Source organism: Eurosta solidaginis, chromosome 1 (assembly GCF_040869045.1).
Source record: "Eurosta solidaginis isolate ZX-2024a chromosome 1, ASM4086904v1, whole genome shotgun sequence".
Classification (NCBI taxonomy): Eukaryota; Metazoa; Arthropoda; class Insecta; order Diptera; family Tephritidae; genus Eurosta; species Eurosta solidaginis.
Window position 1 is genome coordinate 93290692 of NC_090319.1, and position 21931 is coordinate 93312622.

Genomic DNA, 21931 nt, shown 5'->3' on the forward strand with positions numbered 1-21931 from the left:
GAAATTCCGCTTATTTGCAACCTTCTACTAACGTTCGTATCGCTAAACTGTTGAATAAATAACTCCAATATCCAATTATGCAAAATGGTCTTTATTAGAGTACTTCACAATAACACTTATACTTCGCAACCAATAGGGTGCTTAAATCAAACTGATTGCCCGTGCCTCAGCGGGTGCTGCTTTTACACTCTTCGGTTTCCTCGTCAGCATACTTCTAGGCGTTTCTTCTTCTAGAATTTACTACTTGTTTACCAGCTATAAACTACAGATGCACGTTTATAGCTTCTCATATGCGCTTGTATATGTCAGTGATACTTCGACCGATGATTGTATACTTTTGTGAGCATCTCAGAAATATGCATGTGTTTGTGCATATCTCTGCGCTTCTTGTGTGTACATATGTGTAGACATAATGATTGATTTGTTTATGTAAAAGTGACTGCTTAGTATCGGCTTAGAGATGATAGTATGCCTTAGTGTTGCTAATATTCGTCACAATAAAAATTTTCTCCTTCTAAATACGCCCATATTCCAAATTTTTTTTAGAAAAACCTATACCTTAATCCAATCTACTTACCAAATTAACCTAGCGGTATTCGTTTTTGAATAATCTAATTTTTTCCATTTTACTAAAATTTCGATATCGAAAAAGTGGTCGCAGTTATCATCCAATTTCGCTCATTTTCAATACCAACCTATTCTGGGTCCTGATAAGCTCCTGTACCAAATTTGGTGAAGTGACAATATTTACTTAAGTTATCGTGTTAACGGACAGACGGACGGACGGACATGTATAAATGAAATTTTTTTTATACTGATGATTTTGATGTATGGAAGTCTATATCCGTCTCGATTCCTTTAAAGCTGTACAACCAACCGTTATTCAATCAAAGTTATAATACCCTGTGTACAACTATAGCTGGGTATAAAAAAAATTCAACCAATAATTGTTATTTCCCGAGCCTAATAAAAAATTGAAAAATAACTGTTGTTTCCTAAACGAAATAAGAATTCCAAAAATAACTATAATTTTCGGAGAGAGATCAATAATTCTAAAAAAAACGGTAATTTGGTGAGTAAGATAAACAAATCGGGAATATTACTACAACTAACTGTTATTTTCTGAGCGAAATAAAAGAAGTGCGAAAAAACTGTTGTTTTCGAAGGGAATCAAAAAATAACATTTATTTACTGAGCAAAAGCAGAAACTCAAATAATAATTACTAAACAGTAATTTTTATAATAAACGTTATAGACATTATAATGCCTGCTCGAAATATCTTCAAAATATTACTGTTAAAGTAATTATACCTTTCATGAACATGAAATGGTATATTAACTTTGGTCCGATGTTTGTAACGTTGAGACATATAGAAGATAAACTCACCATTAAGTATACCGAATTGATCAGAGCGACGAACTGAGTTGATATAGCCATGTCCGTCTGTCCGTCCGTCTGTCCGTCTGTTTGAACGCAACCTAGTCCCTCAAATTTTGAGATATCTCAATGAAATTTGGCACAAGGATATTAAACAAAAATATTAAACATTTGTCGGATCCGGTAGGATCGGACCACTATAACATATATCTCCCATACAACCGATCGTTCAGATAGAAATATTTTTGGCCATTTCTCCCTTAATTTAGAAAGTATAAACGTGAACGCGGTGATATATATTTCAATATATCATAGAAGATTTCCTGTAAAAATCATTTCGATCGGAGCTATATATAATATATATCCCATACAACCAATCGTTCCGATAAGCGGATTTTTTGCCATTTTTTATTTTATATTTATCTTAAAAATCGTTTAGGTATGTACATCTGTTCACTATATATTTCCTATCTTATACATCCGATTATTTGGAGATTACGAACGGGATAAGATTATTGTTCAGCCCCATTCATGAAAGGTATGAAGTCTTCGGTACTGCCGAAGACAGTCCCGTCCTTGTCTTGTTTTACTTGCTATAGCTTTTATTAACGGAGTTGAATTTTCCATCACTTCTATATCCACACCCATCGGAGACGTTGAAACGACTTCTTGTATGATCTTTTTCGCGCATTATTCTCTAACGAGCAATGTTCGCCAGCTAGTTGTCGTGGGAGCTTCTTACGGACGAAAGGGTAAAAAAAGCTTCCACAGAACTTAATTACTAATTTAACTGGCGCTTAGCTTTTTCAAAGATTATGGCCGTCCAACAAGGCGCGCTGGTTGCTTTTCCGCTGCGCTAACTTCCGTCAATCGGTAAACCCAAGAGATTATAGATCGTTTTTCACCTATTTCACATATGCGGAGTGCGGCCGCCTTCTTCCACTGCTTCCGTTGGCAGGTTCCGATAAAAATACTTTCTTAGCCGGAGCATCATCTTTCATTCAATTAAAATTGCGTAGGCAGCGTGGCCGCTGCGTTTTAATTCGCCAGTCCAGCTGCGTAAAGCTCGTACATTATTAAATCATCTTCGGTATTTGTCGTCACGGACGCGTAGAGGTCCGTAAATCTTACGAAGAACTTTTCTCTACTACACTCCTAGAGCCACTTCACAAGATCTTGTTGTGGTCCATGCTGCTGCACCGTATAGCAGAACGGGTACGATAAGTGACTTGTGGAGCATGGTTTGGCGAGTTGATGTTGTTGTTGTAGTGATAAGGACATCCCCCAAAGGCCTTGAGGAGTGTTATCGATGTTGATGGTGCTTTGCCGGATGCAGATCCGGTACCCACCGGTAACAAGCACCATTAAGGTACTAGCCCGACCATCTCGGGAGCGATTTGGTATGACCACATGAAACATTCTAAGCCATAACGCCCTCCCATCCCATAGACCCCAGAGGAACTTGGGGTCGCCAGAGCCTCGCTGTTAAAGAAACAAGATTAGCCACGTGAAGGTAAGGTTGGCGATTAGGTTGGGTAAGCTATATATTGCGCTGGCAACCCCTTGAAAGGGTTGGGCTACAGAACGCCTTGAATCAATTTGGTACTTTAGTTGCCTCTTACGACAGGCATACCTGCCGCGGGTATAATTTTACCTCCTAACCCGCTGGGGTCTGACAGAGCTGATCGTGTTGCCCAATATTATTTTCCACAGCCGTATAAGTTTTGCGGGGAAGCCAAAATATCAGAATGTAAAAAATGCTAGGGAATACGTGGATTTTATCGCCCTACCTCTCACTCTCTCATTGAGTATTAACAGTAACTGTGAAGACCGTCCTGCACAATGGAGACCTTCTCTGGTTGATCGCCAAATAAAAAAGTTCATATACTATGATGCTACAGCGGGTATGCAGATTTTCAATTATGGGTCCAGCAGGAGACTCTAAGAGCAAGCGTCTGCAGCCGCAGATGTAAATACTGTATTCTTTACAACAACCACGCTACTGATCCCATACCTGGGCTTCCATACTCTGGACATACGTCTATGTGTTAGGTTCAACCGACAGGTTCAAAGATGGCGACAGATGGCGGAAAAATATTCGAAAGAAAACTTCTCCGGGCTACGTAGGATGCTTTCCGTGATGTTCACGGCATTTATCAAAGGAGGTCTAACAAAGGCCTAAATGGCTTATACCCAAATACAATAAGCTTCGAAGATGAAGCCATGCTTCGGAAATGGGTGTAAAAGCTTCGCATCATAAGGTATTTCCACCGAATCCAGGATATGGCAGCAGAAGAAGCGGGAGATCTCTATTGAAATAACTAATTTAAAGCGAAGCCCACATTTTTCAGTCCTTATCACTTTGAAGAAATTTTATGCATAATTTGCTATAAAACAGCCAAAATGGCCTAAGTAAGAGTTTAAGTGTCAATGAGTGGAATTAATGAAATTAACTCGCATCTTGGTATATAATAATATACTCTGTAAAAGCTTTAGACTTTTTCCTTTGCTTGCCATTACTTAGCTTTTGGTACTAGACTCCATAGCTAGCTTCTGTCGCATTACGGTCATTGTAGATTTTCATCTATTTCATCAGCTATTTTATTCTTACTTACTTACTTAATTGGCGCTTGACCGTCTAAACGGTTATGGCCATCCAACAAGGCGCGCCAGTCGCTCTTTCGCTCCGCCAACCGGCGCCAATTGGTCACACCAAGGGAGTTGGGGCCGCCCTCTTCCTCTGCTTCTATAGGCGGGTTCCGATAGAAACACTTTCCTGGCCGGAGCATCATCTTAAATTCGCATAACATACCCTAGCCAGCGCAGCCGCTGCGTTTTAATTCGCTGGACTATATGGATGTCTGCGTATAGCTCATACAGCTCATCATTAAATCTTCTTTTGTACTCGCCATCGCCAACGCGTAGAGATCCATAAATTTTCGAAGAACTTTTCTTTCGAACACTCTCAAAGCCGCTTCATCTGCTGTTGTCATGGTCCATGCTTCTGCCACATATAGCAGGGCGGGTATGATAAGTGACTTGTAGAGTATGGTTCCCAAATAAACGAATTCTTTTACTATTTCGAAATTATGGCTGACAAGAGTAGCGTGGTTGCCAAGGCGCATATGCGCTGACTCTTTGCTCGATGACAGCAGGTACTTCGTTTTGTCCTCATTCACCATTTTATTCACACAGCCAATAAAAGAGTTGCAGTTCTACAACGACTACACCGTCCGATACTCTAGCTATGCAGTTCTGACTTTACTTTCAGCGCTTATCGATCGCAATGTCGCTTATCACGCTTTAAGCTGTCCAACCATTCGTTAAAATTTCTATAGTTGTTTTTGTTGTAATCGTACTGCATTGTTTCAAACAGGTTCCATTTCATTGTACATACATACCTACATATGTATGCATATATGTGCATGAAAGTGAAAGTAAATACACGCACTCGAATACACTCACTCTCACTTATCGACACATTTTACCTAACAAAGCCATCCCAACTTGTCATTGCTCAACTCACGCATATAAATGTTAACGACGTGCCTGCTATGCGTCATGTGGACAGTCACCTTTTTGACGCATAACATGATTTGCCGTCTTTTGTCGCTTTGATTGAATGCCCTGTTGGAATTCGCGAACGTAAAGGTGCATTGCAGTTGATAATCAGCATATCATCTGTCTGCAGCTTTTAGAGCAAAACACTCAAACTATTGGGCAGCTATTTGGCCTAGGATAACACCTGAAGTCTTTTTATTAAGGACCCGGATAATTATTTAGGCAAAAGAAGTCAAACGTAGACTATGGAAACGATATTTGGTGCCTATTGGGAGCAACTAGGGATTTCAACTTTTCCCGCTCTTATTTTTCCCATCTCAGTGGAAGCCTTCTTACCAGAGCTTACCCTAAATTCGTTTACAGTGTTTTGAACAATTCGCATAACATGATCCAACGAATATTTCTATTCCCTGCACTCTCGCGATGTTGTCCATGATCCTGACAGATAGATCAAGACTCGTGGTTTTTTCGTCGAGAGGACGCTTTACTTGCCTACACAGTCCACATCCTTCACCTTTTTGATGAGCCTGTGCTGTGTGTTTAATCTAGAACCCTCGTCATCACACGCGGCATTTAGACCAGGGCGGCCGTATTTAGAAGGATCCAATTATTTCCACTACTTAGTATTTTGAGATCCTTGCACTGTCGTTATTCCATCTTCGTTTTCTCATATGTAACTAGACGGTTCCCTTCGCTACACTAACCGTAATAGTGTTTGGAATTTCAGACATCGTCTTTATGGTCCGAGGAGACGCGAGATTCTGCATGGAATCAGTCGTTCTTTCGAACTTCCTAAAAGAATAAAAAAACACTGCTGGTTACATCCTGACGCATGCAGTGTATTCCAGGGCGAGGTCTATGCCATAGACAGAGCAGCAAATGCTTCAAGATAGCATGGTCTCTGATACCGACGTAACAATGTTTGTTGACAGCCAAGCCGCCTTAAAGGCGTTAGAGTCCAACATGATATAATCGGATATCGTGCGGAGGTGTAGAGCCTCTCTGGCTTCTATAAGTCATCTCAAAGTCTCACTTTGCCGGGTCCCTCGGCACAGCGGTATTGAAGGGAATGAACTCGCAGATGAGATGGCTAGGAAAGGTTTCGATTTAGACATAAGTGAGGTGGACAGCTCCGTCCGACCACCGCTGAGTTATCTCATGGGGAAAATCCAGGAATATTAGAACAGGGCAACGCACTTGATATGAACCAAAAGGGTTGACTGCGAAGTCTCGAGGTCCTTATGACCATGCATGTATAGGAAAGACACCAGCTTCCTTCTCAAACTGAACAAATATGCGGTGAGGGTAGTTACGGGTATCATCACAGGTCATTGTGCTATCGCACCAAAGCTCCGACGGTGGCGAATATCAACAAGCTCCCTCTGCAGAAGCTGTTAGGATGAGGAGGAAGAGGAGTCGAACTACCAATTTTTCTCCGATGTCCGGCGCTTCAAAGAAGAAGGTTCAAATTTCTGGGCTCGCGGTTCTTCGACAGCCTAGCGGAGGTTGGGAAAGTGGATGTCTCGCTTCTTCTTGGGTTCATCGGGGAAATCATGTGATTCGTTGAGGACCACTAGGAGATAATGGGGTTAAACGAATGTGCCGCCACCCTGCACTTACTGATGGCACTCACAATGGACAAAAATGTCTCCGAGTGGAAGTGTGGGTAATACCCACGCACGCCCTTTTAACCTAACATAACCTACATCGGTTGGCTGAAGATGGCTCTCAGCAACTTACCGAACTGCATGTGTCCTATGGCAGTCTTTGATGAAAACTATAAAAATATGGTGAGGTCATTTGGAAGGATACAAGGCGTTGTATGGTCCAATCCTTTCAAGGGATTGCTAACGCATTTCACAGCTGCTCCAGTCCAACTGTTAGCCTCACCTTCTCGTGTCGAATTCGGTTTATATGGCAGGCGTAGCTGTGGCATCCCCTAGTTCCTAACGGAAGGAAGAAGTTGATGACCTAGAATGCTCAACGTGATTATATCAATTCTTTCCAGCGATAGTCGGGTTTGTACCTTAATGGTGCTATTTTCCGGATCGTGTCGGATCAATATCAAGCAAATGACCATCAACTTGGATAAAACTCTCTCCTACGTTCGGGGAGTCTCTTTATCATTACACGAAGAAATAGAAGAATTAAAAGAAGGCGTCACTTGCAATCCAAACATTTCGCCATCAGCAAGGGATGTGAAGCAAGATTGGATACAAGTGGTATCGGTCTACGGAATTCCATATTTTCCGGTAGCCAATGGGCTTTTCGAGCTTATTGGTCAGCCACGATAATATCAAAACTGGTTGCTCAGCGCAGGGTGTGGACCCGACGTAGTGTGGCGAGGCGAAGTAGTATTTTTCTAATTTTAGTTTCGGGACATCGTAATATATAGCATGTCGTGGATGGGCTCTTTTTGTCGCATGAGTGAATATAGTATATACTCCAAAAACAAGACAACGATTGCTCTAGAGTTTGTAAGAGGATATAGCCAGAACTCAAGAATGTTAGGCTGGAAGAACGAATGATATCTGTCGAAGCTTTATAGGTGGGGAGTAGATAGAAAGTGTTGAGCATTTCCTTTGCAGATGCACGGCTCTAGCCAAAATACGCATGGAATGTCTGAAGTTCTTTATCGAATGTTTAGCGTAGCCTGAAGGCATATTGCGCTACATTAGACGCACAAATTGGTTCACCTTTTTGCATATATAAGGGACGAAGGGTATTGGCTCATGCAGTGGTATCAGAACGGGTCAGGTGTGGCCTAAGTGTACTCCATGGGATTGGTATAGTGGTACCAGACGGACTCGTCACACCAATCAACCAACCATCACAGCGCGTACTTCTCACGCTACACCAGAGGCTTGTGAAAGCTACAGCCCTGCTGCAGGCGACTGCTATGTGATCAGTTAGGAGCTGATACTACCGTAAGTATGCCTGTCGTAAGAGACGACTAAAATACCAGATTCAACTGGTTGTGTAGCGCAACCCTTTCAGGTTGCCAGCGCAATATATAGCTTATCCAACCCAATTGCCAACCTCACCTACCCGTGGCGAATCCTGTTTCATTGACAGCCGATGCTCTGGCGACCCCGAACTCTTGATGGATCTAGGGGGTGGGAGGGCGGTATGGCCTAGAAGGTTTCATGTGGTCAAATTGTTCCCGATATGGTCGGGCTAGAGTCTTTATTGTGCTTGTTACCGGAACGTACCAGATCTGCATCCGGCAAAGGACTATCAACATCGATAACACTCCCCAAGGCCTTCGGGGAATGTTCTTATCATTGCAACAACAACAACAACTGCTTTTCCTTCACATGTCCATTGTAGTAGACACCCCAAGATAGTTCACCGATTTTTTTTTGCATGTGAATACCCTATTTTCATACTACTACAAGTAGGTTATGTAATACATACTTACATACAAACATGCGTAAATAGTTCCCGTTAGTTGGCTAGTCATTCTCATACGTTCTTCACAACCGAGCAGCTTGTTAACTGTAGTTGTTTAGACGCTTGGTTGACCACCGGCTGCCTTCACTGTGTTGATGGCGACAATGACTGCAGCAGGTGATGCAAATGAGTTAAAAGAGCAAAAAGTCAACAATGACAAAGCAAACAAAGAGGTTGGTACAACAACAACAACTACAGCAACAAAAATAAAACAGAATAAACAATAACAACAAGAGTAAACAAAATGGCGCAAAAGTGACTAGAGAATAATAAACGAAGCACCAGGAAGAAAACCAATTAAACAGAAAAGTGTAAAAACAGAACAACAACAACACCAACAAACCCAACAACAACCAGTTACAACGTAAGTATTATCGCATGGGATGAATATGAATGAAAACAAAACGTGTGCATTGCCATTTAACTTAAACGCAATGGAAAATCAAATGGTTTGTTGTTGCTATTGCTTGGTGTTGTTTATGTTAACTATACTGTGCTTTAAGGGCCAATTAATGGTGACTTATAACCATGAAACCATAACCAGATAAAACAGCTGATCGAACATACCTTACGGAAATCAATGTAATCGATTAATGGTGCCATACCATAACGCTGACGCTATTAACCATACCATAGCCAACCAATAGGTTTTTGGTTTCTCGCCATATCCATAACCTAAAAATATTTGAGTTGGTGAATTTAATAACATTTTGTAGATTTTATTCATTGTTTTGGATACGTTATGACTAAGAGACTTATTTTTTGTGGAATATGTTTGTAATTTTTTGCGTTTTCTTAATTTTTATGAAATTTTCACGATTTTTAGGTTAAGGCACCATTAATCGATCACATTGGAGATGGTTATGGATATGGGTATGGTTACGACTATGGCGTTAGGGTAAAGTAAGTTTAATTGGCCTTTTACTCTTGAGCTGCTCCAGTTAGGTTGGGTGAAACTAAAGTTAAAGAAAGCTGATTTTGTTGTAACATTTCAGACTAAATGACCGTGGTGACTGAGTTTTGTGAATTAAAGTTTTTTACATTACTTTGATCTATGCTTCGAATGTTTGTTGTTGTTTTGTACTTGCAAACAACTGCTAGATTTGGTATTCGAACTTTGCGTACGATGTAAGGGATTTGTGTGGTACTTAATAAGATCAAAGGAACAAACAAAAAGCTTTATGACTTACTTTGAATGCAGTTTATGGTAAGTGCAATTGAGGGTTTCGTATTTGATTTGATAGCGACTAAGCTGCTTGAATCGCATGCCAAAACAGGTCGGTGGAGTTATATGAAACAAAAGTTTTCAAGAGTTTCCTTTGCTATATACCTATTGTTATTCTTGTTGTTGTTGTAGCCCCCTTCACCATGGATACACTGCACACCAATTTGGAAAATGTCCGTCGTAAAATACTGGAATGGCACTCCGACAGTCTAGAGTCCAGAGTAGCCCCTTATTTGAGTCAAGTCGAGATAGTAGGAGGATGAGTGGTAGCTAACTAATTCACCGCGTGTTGGTGAAAGTGAAAGCAGACGTGAAATCGGCACAAATAGCAGGTTGAGTTGATACAAAAAAGGTATTAAAAATGATTTGTCTGATGATAAAATGAATGAAAGGTTAATCTGTTTATGAATTTCCATGAATTACTGGTGGCTCCCGTGAACGTTGTTTCGATGAGCAGCTGCGTGACGTCCAACGATAAATGGGGTTTATGATGGTTGCAGGTGCCAAGGGGCCGTTGGAATTGGTGAACGGGGGATCGGTATACGGGTGGCGGATACTGAAAAAAACCGGGGGATAGATGAATGGTAAGCAGCTTTCAAAATAGCTGGTTTATCGGCAAATAATGAGCCGCTTTCAAAACAGCCAGTTCATCGGTGAACGATGAGCAGTGTTCAAAATAACATGTGGATCAATGAATGGTTAGTCGATGTCAAAACAGCAGGTGGATCTGTGAATGGTGAGCCGATGTCAAGGAGCACGCTACTGCCACACCACGGATAAAGATACTCCTCGCAAATTTTGGAGAGTTTTATCGGTGATGATAGTCCTTTGCCAAATATTAAGAACTAGCCGGGCTATATCGGGCACTATTTGATATGACCACGTCTAACCTTATATACCTATGGGTTTTAGTCACCCCCTATGACAGGCGTGTCTACCGCGGGAATACTCTAAGTAGCTGAACCTCTGTCAAAATATAAGCTCGGGTGCGGGATGACCTAGAATGTTCAATGTGGTCATATTAATCGTTATCGTTCCCGAGATGAAGGGGCTAGTGTCTTTATGGTGCTTTGTTATCGGAAGCTACCGGATCTGTATCCAGCAAAGGACCATCAACATCGATAACACTCCCCAAAACCTTCGGGGAGTGTCTTTATCGTTAGTACAACAACAACAACAGGCGAAGCCCAGTAGCTTCGTGAAATATAAAAGCCAAATTGATTCAGCCGACCCGGTCCCGATTGCAGCGAACGCACTTGCGTCTTGGAGAAGAGGAGGTTGGAAATCGTAAGATTTTAATCGCTCCATGTCCCCTGACGACCCAAAACAGTTTAACCGAACTCTCTAGAAACAAATATCGAGAGTGAAGGGTTTGTGTATTATAAGGGAATGGTACATACCGCACTCCCAATCGGTTTGCCAAGCGCAAATTACTTGCCATAAATACAAGCCGATATAAAATGTTTAAGAAGTTTATATACTTTAAATTAAATTTATCGGCTAGGGGTGCGATAACTTCTGTGGCTACAAAAAGCAGTCTTACAGAGGCCGGAAATGAATATTTTTTACTTGATTGGCGTTTAAATATGTCCGTGTTCAAAAATAATACGATCAGACCAAAGTTTAATACGTACGTGTTTAAATCCTGTACAGAGAACCTTGAATCATAGATGTAAGCATACTAAGCATGCTTATAGCTCCGACACATAAGCAGTTTCTCATATAGATGAGTTTAACACATGCTTATGCATTATGAGTAGATTGCACATATTTTTATGGAGAACGGTAAAATGAGCGACACTGGCGCCATCTGATATTGAAAAGTGGCCAACTCCCCAATTTTGTTCCAAGCAAATCATAAGAAAAAGAATTTGACATTTGCTTTGGCTAAGGGTGTTGGCACACTTTACAAGTGAAATTATTTTTCCCATTGGTTGGTAAATTTTCAAACATTTTTCACAATTAAAAACAACTATATAACAATCGAATTCGACAAAAAATATGTTAGCAAGTATTCTTGTTGTATAGGGAGAATGTTTACAAATGTGCTTCGCGAAATTTTGTATGTGAATGGACAATGCGTAATAAACGTCAATTGCCAAGTCTGAAGTTCCTTCATATTTACAAACGCAACATCTTGGTTGATTGTGGCGATATTATTGGAATGCATAAGCTTATGTTAAACGCATCTATGTATATGAAAAATGTGATTGTACCGCGGTCATTAGCTTAAATGGCACAGTGTTCAGCATGCATGCCTACCTACATCCATATATATGTAGGTACATACTTTTGTATGCTTGTAGATTAGCGGAGCGGAGCAAGTATATACAAATGTATATTGAGCGTTTATTCTATTCAGAGTTACCGGTATGCTTCATAAACTTCAAAATTGATACACATTTCAGCCCGTTTTGGAAAGAGACTTTTGGGCTCGTTTTGCTATTATACGTTTCTAATTAACAGTTTAAAAATTAAAAAGAAACAAAGTTTAATAGCTAACCAAACTAAATAATAGAAAAATATTTTTAAAGTAAAAATAGTAAATATTGCAGTAGTAAAAGATCGAACAATCAATCATAATTAAGCAACTCAAAATAAAATGTAAGTTATTAACAAAAAACTTCAATTCAGAATTAAAAGCAGGGTGCTTGATGTATTTAAATAATATTCAACAATCCTTCTATTGGCAACTATCTATGAGAGGAAAGTTATGAAAAGTAGTAAAAGGCACTCCACGCTTTTTTACTGTGAATTGAATTTGTTTGTTAATATCTTAGATTTTATTATAATATTATTTTGATACAGTTTATATTAATTTTCACTTTTTAGTTTGATATGCTATAAAACTAGTTTTTAGTTTTTTTTTTAACTATATCCTTAGTCCCGAAATGACCCTGCGGGATCCCGAAAACCATACAGAAAAGACCACAACAGGGTTCTCAAATCATCCCGGACTTAAGTTCAACCAAAATATTAATTCTATATAACGAAGTTCGATAATTTGTGCGCTTCGTCAATTAAAATTATATTGCGGAAGAAACATCTGCAATTTAAATCAATTCCGTAACTACTAAATGAATAAAATTAGGTGGCAACTCTTTAAAAACGGTATAATTTTGTAGCAGCTTCAAGAAAAAGGAAAAATGTGTGAAGAACTGAAAGAAATGTTGCGGCTTTTTCAATTAGATAAACGCCTAGAAGAATTAAACTGTAACTAAAAAAATGTGTGTAAAATATTTATTAAAAATATTATTAAAAATAATGTAATAATAATCGTCTATGGCATTGAATTCCGTCATTTAAGTTCCTTAAATGAGGCTGATATTGACGACGCTGCGAAGAAAGTTGGGAAAAGAGCTGAATTTCGAGAAAAGTTTTTTGCTTGGCGAAAGAAAAACTAAGTAATACTGTATTTTGAATTGTGAAATTGTTATTGAAAGTACAAATATATTGTCACGGATATTAGCATCACTAAGCTATACCATCACTAAGGCGATGCTAAGGCCATGCTAAGCGATATTTACGTCAGACATCGGCCTTTCATACATCTTAAGATGGTGAGCAACTCACACAGATAGCCTGCGCTCTTTGTTTAGTGATTGGTTCAGTCTGCAATGAGCAATTGGCGTGTCAACATCGAGTGTTGGTATCGCTAGTTGCGCAGCGAAAAATATATGCACGTATTTACGTAAATACATTTTATTAATATGAATTAATTTAATATGAAAAAATGCAACGGGATCTAATAGAGAAACTGTAAATTTTATTTGAAAATAATACTAAAAATTCTCGAAAATTCGGCGAATTTTCATCAAAATTCTTAATTTTTTAGTGTATATATAGTTTTGTTGCCCATTTGTTTCTAGAACAATCCGGTGTCAGTCTTAAATTCGTAAATATTAATAGTATTAGTAAAAAACGTGTGTATTTGTTAGGAAAATTATAGGGATCTATTTGTATATAAAAGTGGAATTTAAAGTAGTAAGTAAGAGCTATATATAATATATATCCCATACAACCGATCGTCGAAATAAGAGGGTTTTTTGCCATTTTTTATTTTACATTTGTCTTAAAAATCGTTCAGGTATATACATCTGTTCACTATATATTTCTTATCTTATACAGCGCCATTATTTGAAGATTACGAATGGGATAAGATTATTTTTCAGCCCCATTCATGAAAGGTATGAAGTATTCGGCACAGCCAAAGACAGTCCCGTCCTTCCTTGTTTTTTTATTAAATTTGGATGGCGCTTTCGTATTAAAAGTATATTGTTCAAATTTGTTGAAGTCAATTTACTCCGCTGCTTTGAACAAATATATTTCAACTCGGAAAATGTTTGCTCACAAAAATATGTGGAAGGAAATAATGACAAACATATTAACGATTTTTTTTAAAGCTCAGGATAGTTTGTGCCATCCAAATTCTTCCAGAATTCAATTATATTTGTGACATCAGGAACAATCATTTCACTTCTTAGAAAAACAAGTTCGCATTGAAGCTCGAAATGATATTTAGTTACATTGCACCGAAAAGGATCTTCATAAAGTTCTATTAGTGGACTCATATTTTTAAAATCCCTAAACCTATCTTGAAAATTCTCCAAAAGCGTTTGAAAAATAAAGGAATGCTCCAAATGTGTATTACTCGTGCTAAAGTCAGAAAGAATCATTGCAGTTTTCGAAAAACTGGAATAATCACCGCTTTGCAAATCGCTTAGAAGTAAAAACAACTTTGTCCTAAATATATTTAAGATTTTGTAAGCATCTGGTAAACTTCACCCTTTTCCTTGAAGTTGTAGGTTGAAATCGTTCAAAAACTTCGTTGTGTCTGACAAAAACGCCAAGTTCAAAATAAAATTTTTATCCTTGAGCAACGATATAAAACTAACTTCTTTTTTATCTATTTCCAGAAATTGTAGAACTTCTGCTCTATTAAGGCAATCGCCACGGCTTAACCATCTTACCTCCGTAAACATTTTTAGGTCATTGTGGACTGCTCATTTGCTTTTCAAAAAGCTTACGAAATTCCTATGGGAAAGTGATTGGGGACCACAACGTATTTTATTTATAATTTCCTCTGCTGTTTTCATGACTAGGTGATCTGTTAAAAACTTCGAAGAAAGTGCCGCCTGGTGTATAATGCAGTGGAGGACTGATGCTTCAATACCATGCTTACTTAACTGACCTACGAAGCCTTCGTTCCTACCACTCATAGTACCAGCCCCATCCGTACAAACTCCAGACAATTTTCCCAAATCTACCAAAGAGAAGAGCTTTTCATTGACCACATCAAATAAAGACTTTCCATTTACGTGCCCATAAAAGCTCTCAATGGAAAATAATGTTTCGTAAATCTTAAAATCGGCCATTACCATTCGAACACAAATGGCAAGTTGGCAAGTGTCATTAATGTCGGTACTTTCATCTAAGCAGATAGAAAAAAATTTGCAATCTTCCAAAAGCTTTGCCATTTGATATTTAATAGCTATCCCCAGCTCATCAGTACGACGTACTAAAGTTCTTGGAGACAAAGGAATATCTTTGACAAAGTCTATATTCATACTTAGTTTATCAAAAACTTTTATAATTAAGTCTTTAATAAATTTACCGTCAGTGAACGGTCTACCCGTCTTCGCAAGTTCAAAACTTATTAAAGAAGATAACTCAGTTTTTAATTTCGTTTTGCCTTTCTTTTCCCTGCCGGAGAATTGCATATTGGGCAACCACCCTTTTATTTTTTCTAAAAATAAATGCTTTTTCTCCTCAAAAAGTTTTAATTTTTTTGTTGAATCCAACTTATTTAAGTTTTTATGCGAACTTTCAAAATGTCGTTTGATGTTATGTACATACGTCGCTGAAAATGTTTTATAGCATAAAACGCATTGAATTTGCCCAAAGGCGTTGTTCAACATAAAATAATCGCTTGCCATTGTGCGCATCAATAATTTATTGTTTATTGCGTGCTTAGCAGTTGCAGTCTAACAAGCGAATGATCAGTGAATCAATTGGTTCGTGCGATCAAAGCGCTCTCACTAATACATCCACACAACATTTTTGCCGACACTTGATTTACGTCAATAATCAAATCATGTATACACATATATAAGGCAGCCGAGAGATGTCACACACAGATGAATCTACTTATACGCCTATGTGTGCGCGAGAGACTGTAAACTACAAACATTCACATCATTATGTATCTACATAAACGAATAAATAATTGCGTCTACACATATGTACCATGTGCGTATACGAGCAGCGGAGAGTCAATGCACAAACACATGCATATATCTGAGATACTCCTATAAGTATGCAATGAGAAAAACTATAAAATTGTGCAATTTTAGTTACAGCTGAGATGTTTGAGAGCTAATGGACTAGTAGATTCTGGAAGCGCCTAGAAGATGCGAATGTTAAAATCAAAGAGTATAAAAGGCGACAGATGTAGAGGCGCTGGAATTCAGTTTGATTTGAGTTGTCAAGCAGTTTCGACTAAGACTATATCTAGCGAGCAATAGCAGTATTATTTTGAAAGTCAGTTTCATTTAAGTTATCAGTTTGGTTATTAAGCCAGCTAATTGCAAAGTATAAGTGTTATTGTGAAGTACTTTAATAAAGGCTATTTTTCCATTATTCAATATTGGAGTTATTTATTCAACAGTTTAGTGATACGAACTTGGCAAAAAGGGCAAATAAGAGGATTTGCAAGCAAATTCGTTACAATTGGTGTCAGAGGAGGAATTGTTGAATAAATTCCGAAGATTGGGAATACAACTTGGACATGGCAAAGTTCAGTGAATTGAAGATCCAGCAACTGAAAAAGGAGTTGGAGAACCGTGGATTAAATACAACCGGCAATAAGATCCAACTTCAAGCACGGCTACGAGAGGTAATGGGGTCGCAAGGAATTGATGTGGACGAGTTTGTCTTTTATCCTGATGGGGACGAAACAACAACAAAAATTGAAGAGAAAAACGAAACATCGCAGACAGTTACGAGCACAGACTTGAACATGATATTGGTTGCAATAACTGCTCAAACATCGACAGTGGCATCTCAATTGGAATAGCAGGAGACACGCATAACATCGAAGATTGAAGCACAGGAAACACAAATTTCAACAGAAGACATATATGGCATCCCAACTGGAAGATCAGAAGACATATATGGCATCCCAAGTGGAGTCGCAAGAGACACGTATAACATCTAAGATGGAAGCACAAGAGGAGCGCTTATCATTGCAGGTGGCGCAAATGTCTTCGCAGTTGGATGCACAGGAAGCAAGGGTAACATCAAAGCTGGAAGCACAGGATACAAAAATTGTGTAGCTCGAGGACAAAATTGATGCTGAGATAGAAGCTTTGAGAGGTCGTATACAGGAGTTGCAATTAAATCGCCCAACAGTTTCAGCGAGTAATCCAAAGGTAAAGACACCATCCTTTGACGGTTCTGTTCCTTTCCAGGTGTTTAAGCTACAGTTTGAGAAGACCGCAACAGTGAACAACTGGAATGCTGAAGATAAAGTTGCTGCACTCTTCGTAGCATTGAAAGGACCAGCTGCCGAAATCTTACAGACTATTCCAGAGTACGAACGGAACAGCTATGAAGCATTGATGGCCGCTGTCGAGAGACGTTATAAAGCGAGCATAGAAAACAGATATTCCAAATTGAGTTGCAAAACCGCCACCAAAGAGCGAATGAGACTTTGCAGGAGTTTGCCTCGGATGTTGAAAGGTTGGCACATTTGGCAAATGCTGACGCACCCGTGGAGTACACCGAGAGGGTAAAAATCCAGAGTTTTATAAATGGCATACGGGACGTAGAAACGAAGCGAGCGACATATGCAAACCCAAAGCCTACATTCGCAGAAACGGTATCCTATGTATTAATATATATAAATCACGTGTCACTATGTTTGGCGCAAATGGACTCCTAAACTAATGAACCGATTTTGAATTTGTTTTGCACCCCGTGTGTAGTTTGAGCTAACTTGAAAGATAGGATAGGTTATATCTCAGTTTATATTCGCAATATTATTTTGTTGAAATTTTTTGTAATGTTTATACGTAATAATAAAATTTTACGTAAACGCAGTGGCACTCATATTTTCAGGTGGTGCGGATATACTTCCGTTTAATTGCTTGGTGTTTAATTAAACAACCTGCTTATCAATAAAAAATATTATAGCGAATGATATCAAGTATAGCACATCACCAGGTCCGCCGGGAGGGTGGGAGGAGGGGGCCGCGATTTAGAGGTACTATCACACTTTTTTTTAATTCAGGAGAGTCTTTAGTTGTTCAATGTGCAATTTTTAAGCCGAATTTCAAAAGCAACGAAAATCTGCATTTCGTTTTAATATTTTATAGTGAAGTGTGAAAAATAAAAATATATATATATATATAAAAAGAAAGGCTAAAATGTGTGTTAGTTGGTCGCCGGTGTTTGAAGAGATGCGTCGGTCGATTTTTTTCAAACTTTCACACAAGTTGCGTAAACCTCACGCGGTGGTTACTACATAGGTTTGGTTGCGATCGACGAACAGGGTCTCGAGATATAGGCCGAAACGTGGACCCGAGTACCCCTAGAATGTGTTTATATAATATGGATAACAAATGAAAGCTATTGATGGGTGCTTTAGTAGAGGGTAATTTTCATACCCCTGGGTGACTAGGATTTCGAGGTATAGGCCAAAACGTGGGCCCGTGAATGCCTAGACAGCGTTGATACAATATGGATATCAAATGAAAAATGTTGATGAGTGCTTTAGTACAGAGTAATATATGATCCAGAGACGGACTGGGACGGGGATTAAGACTAGGACTGGGACTGAGACTCGGAGTGGGACTGGGACTGGAATAAAATGCATACCACCCTCTGGACCAGGCAATAAGGGATGCAGAATAATAAGAAGAAATTGAGAGAAGAGAAAAGGGAGAAGAAGGAGATTGAGATAGGGATAGAATGAGACGAAGATGGAGATAGATGAAGCAAAAAAGACGGAGGGAAGAGTGAATAAAAGGATTAGGAAAAAGTGAAGAGGGGGGGAGGGCAGAGTCAGACGGAAAAAAGCTTATTAAATGTATGCAGATAGCCCAAATTTAGGGCAGGACAACGTCTGCCGGGTCTTCTAGTTTATTTATATATGTATATGTAGGTCTGTGATGAGCTCAACAAAAAAGCTGATAAAGATGATTTCCATTATGTGATTTCCATTATGCAGAACTTTTATTAGATATAGTAATAGCATTTAAGCTTATTTTGTACCTTAATATAACTATATATGTACAATCAAAGCTATATTTAATCAAAATGCGTATATATAAAAACTTGAAAGTAGTTTTTTTTAATTCTAGCAAAAGGAAGTTTAAATATTTTTAAATTTAAATATACTATTTAATATTCAAAAACAATTAAACATGAAAGTTGTTTAATTTAATATTTCGTGTTTGAATAGGATTTGAATATCATCTTATTACACGCAAATATTTCATATTCAGATCGCTTTCAAGAACTGTGTAGTAAAATTAAATATGAAAGTATTCAATTGAGCTTCAAATATTGCATGTTTGATTTAAATAATTTGCTCTATACAGCACTTTCATTGACGTTTTTAGTCAAATCATATGCGTTTGTATTTGATTTTACTATTTTTCCCTCAATGTAGTTATCATAGCTTAAAACTTGACTTCCAGGAGAAATAAATCCTTCTTTTGCAATAGGAAGTATAGAGCTCCAGCTACGTCATTCCTCAGATAAAGAAACGAACTATTTCATTGTGGTAACGTTTATCGCCTGTCTGTAACCTGTCGTCTAAAACCATTCACTAGTATTCTCCTCCAGGTGTCACCTTTTTCGCTTAGTAGCCGGCTCCCTACTCTATTGACGCCCGCAATAATTCCAAATGTAGTGCTGTTAAGTTTGAAAGTAAAGCTCGGTGTTTTTCCATCCAAATATTGCCATAGGACCTTAAAACACCACAATCATAATGGTTGGTTCATAGCAAGTTCTCTGCCGTGGCAGTGTAGTCCTCCGTATTCCTTAGTAGATCACTCGATGGTTGGTGGTTCAAGGCATATAATCTAATCCAATCTCTTCCGGGAAATAATTTTTACATCGAAACGCTTTCGCCTAATTTTGTTAAATTTTGGATAATCAAGTATAATCGTCTTACATGAAAGTGCAACAGAAAAGCTAATCCAGCATACTGTGATTAATAATCCTAGGGGAGCCCAATAATTTCAGCAAGCTACCTGCCATCCCGTTTCGTTCAGAATGATCTCGCTACCTTGCAATAGAAGGTGTCGGCAGAGCGTTTGCTCGGATGACCTTCCTATCAGCACAGGATCAGACAACAGGTGGCAAACTCTCTATAGCCCTCAATATACAGTCCAGTCTTAACCATGCGGGCTAAGATATTCAGACGGCAGTTACCCAGGTATATTGCATTGAGCCGCTAAGCAGATGACTTTAATTTTAAATTTGTTCGATTCTGCTGCAAAGGAGGTCCTGAACTTCCAAATGACCCTCGGCCACTTTCCATTCGAACTCAGCGCTACAATTTGTGTCGTGCTCTTTTAATTTTTCCTATCAATTGGCAGGACGTGACCGACACTCGGAGTGCTTGCCTAACACTGCTGAGGGGCGATCTCGCTTAGAAAAATTGTTTTCTAATTGAAAATACTTGTTTTTAAAATTTTTATGTTGCTTTGCCCGTGGCGTGACGGCAGGATCTTCAGTGTTATAAGCGGAGCACGCTACCATCACACCACGGCGGCAAGGCGTCAAGATTGAGTATCAAGATAGATGTTGTTTATAGAGCAGATCTGATATATATCACCTCTGTCCGTTGAATTGGCATACACATACGGAAAACACTACCGTGTCGAAAGCCTTCCACTGGACTAGCAGAATCAACTGACTTCAATCTCATAAGACTAGTGTATAAAACTTAGCGAGAGTGTTCACCTCATGCCAATGGCCTTTTTACAGCAATACAAAAAAACGATGCCTTTCTAGCCCCATCCTCCACATTAGCATCGAGGATAGTTTTCTGTTCAAAAAGTACAAGCAGTGCACCACCAATTGAGTGAGTTCCGAATGCAGCGATTTTAAATGACCACATAAAATTTACCACTTTTATTGATTACAATGACTTGAAAGCCACTGCATTCTTCTGTTTGCAATTGAATGCAGAGCCATCTCCCTTAAGCAGCCATACAAAAGGCAATCTGTGATATCGCCAATAACGCACAAACACTTCTGTTTCGTATGTCCAGATTAATTAGGCGCTCCAATGTTGTTAGGATATACGGCAATAGTCTGATTGGTCTGAAGCCCTTAAGTTACATGCGAGGGCACTCACCAACTAATGTAAAAATGCGGTCAATAAACAGCAGAAACCTTGAAGTTGAGGAGGAATAATAACATTCAGGCCGGAAACTTGTATGGCTTAAACGAATTACCAGTCCACAAAAGTTGGCTTACTCCCAGGGAGATGACAGGCATACATGCAGAGCCAATAACGGTTGTAACTTTCGCGCATATTACTAATTCCGCAGACTGAACGATTAAAGACATACGAGTAGGGTTAGGCTGCGTAGAATATATCTGCAGCAGGTATGCCTATCGTAAGAGGCGACCAAAATACTCGAATGACTCAAAAGGCTGTGTAGCGCACCCTTTCAAGGGGTTTGCAGCGCAATTTGTGAATTCCGTTCCTTTAGCAGGCGAGGCTCTCACGACCCCAAGCTACTCATGGAAGTAGAAGGTCGGTGGCGGGATGACCCAGAAGGTTCAATTTCGTCATACTAAATCGTTCCCGAACGGTCAGACTTGTATCTTAATGGTGCTTGGTGTGTTTTCGTTATATTAACAACAACAGCGTTGTCGTGAAACTAAAACTTCACCTCGTTGCTCAACTATCAGTTTAAAATATTAATTATATATTTTTCGTGGATTTTTTCGTTGTAAACTTGTAACATACATGTATATTAGGGTGGTTCTTTGAAATCCAAAGAACCGCTTTTTGAGGCTCAGCCGTTCATACTTTCAAATAGCCACAAATTCTATCATAAGAAATGGTCACAACATCAAATGTCAAAAATGGCTGCAATGGCAACGATATTGATAGGTTATAGCTTTTCTCATCAAGTCAAAGAGTCAACTCATATTTTCTTATAAGGCGAAGAGGTAAGCTATTGTTTTTGAACATGCTCTTATTAAAATGTTATTAATTGGTGGATTAACAGTTGCTTTTTTTTATTTTCGCAAAATGTTTCATCATGATTAGTGCAAGCCATTTTAAG

The 21931-nt window shown here is 38.9% G+C and overlaps 1 protein-coding gene across 3 annotated transcripts in view; it reads right to left on the bottom strand.

The window, feature by feature from the left end:
* Positions 1–21931, bottom strand: part of myd (mayday) — a 438878-nt gene that overhangs the window by 82019 nt on the left and 334928 nt on the right. The window lies entirely within an intron of this gene.